Consider the following 1,847-nt stretch of genomic DNA (forward strand, 5'->3'; position numbering starts at 1 on the left):
AGAGATATGACAATAGAACAAAAGTGAAGTGTGAATTGAAATTAGGGTAAAAGATCAGATGGAGATTGAAGAAAGAACTAGGAGGAGAGAAGAAAAAGAGGAGAGAAAAAGTGAAAACTAGGTTAGCGAAATATAAAACTTCACTTTGGTTAGCTGCTTAAAAATTTTAAGGCCCGCCTTTTCTTTTAAGCTTTATAACACTTCGCCGCTTTTTTAACATTCTCTATTATAATACTTTTTAAATAAACTTATAATGATGTGTTGTAGAAAGTGGTATTTGTTGTAGTGCCTCTGATTGAGTTGTTTCCTAGCTAAATCCTTCGGCTAAAAATCTTCTAATCTTCCTTAGAATCGATATGCCTCGATTGTTGCTTGAATTCGAGTTCTAAAACTCGAGTTTCCTTTGAAAATGCTAACAGACGTCAAAAAGGGAACGAGAGAGAGAGAGAGAGAACGTGCTAAACGTTCTTTTTATGTTTCTGATAGGATACTTCGAGCTTAAGTTAACTCAAGCAAATCCTAATGCTCGGGCTCCCAAAAACGCCACCGGGGGTAAAATAGTCAAAATTCCCAGAATTTCCCCCTATCTCACTAACTTCCAATTTATCATCAAATATTTATTCCCATTACCCAATATCCCGGTGATGTGCTTATCCAAAATACCCATTGATTCACTCCGAGTGAAGTATGGATCTCGTTGTGACTTTACCACTAGCTTGCTTCCAAGGATTGTCTCGTGCCGAGTAACCCAAGCACAACCAAATAATAATTAAGTACCACACACATACCACATATATGCCAAATATACGCATAATGGGCCAAATTGTGAAAATTATCCAATTAAACAGAAATGGGCTCACATGCATATTTAATACACCTAAACATGCATATCAAGTCATATTATAATATTACTCACATATTCACATAATGATACACATAAATATCCCATAATTCCATAGTTTTCCATCCGCCCCCTAATAAGGCCATAAGCCTTATTAGGAAATTTGGGTCGTTACAGGAAGTATCCCAATAATAAGCAGACTAACGCTGACAAAAGAGCACGGACCAACAACGACAATAACAAGTCAGGTTTTGTGGAATACCCTCAGTGCTCCAAGTGGCAGAAAAGACATACTGGGGAGTGTCATGCAAACAACAAGGGTTGCTACAAGTGTGGTCAGGAAGGTCAACTGAAAATAGAATGTCCTCAGCTTAGAGCAGAAGAGAAGAAAGATAACAAGATGGTCCCAGCCAGAGTCTTTGCTTTGACCCAGGGAGAAGACGAAACCAGTAACAAGGTGGTCACAGGTCAGCTTCCTATCCTCAATAATATATGTTCAGTATTGTTTGATTTAGGAGCAACACACTCATATATCTTGTTAGGAATGATAGAGAAACTAGACAAACCTAGTGAAAGATTTAGAAATAGGTTTGTTACAGAAATTCCTTCGGGTGAAATCATTCTATCATCACAGATAGTATGAGCAGTACCGATCAAAGTCGAGGACACATAGCTAGAATGAGACTTGATAGAGCTAAAGATCAAGGATTTTGATGTAATATTGGGCATGGACTGGTTAGCAAGACATGGAACCACCATCGACTATCGACGCAAGCAAGTGACATTCGAAACCCCCGAGGGTCAGAAACTGTGTTGTATGGGTAAGGTTTCAGGACTACGGACACCACTTATCTCATATCTCAAGTCCCAGAGGATGATAGGGAAAGGATGTCACAAATTCTTAGCAAACGTCACGGATGTTCCACGGGAAACATCATTAAAGGTTGGAGACGTTCGCATTATAAAGGAATTTTCAGAGATATTTTTGATAACTTACTAGGGTTAC

This window comes from Humulus lupulus, chromosome 4, assembly GCF_963169125.1.
Source record: "Humulus lupulus chromosome 4, drHumLupu1.1, whole genome shotgun sequence".
Classification (NCBI taxonomy): domain Eukaryota; kingdom Viridiplantae; phylum Streptophyta; class Magnoliopsida; order Rosales; family Cannabaceae; genus Humulus; species Humulus lupulus.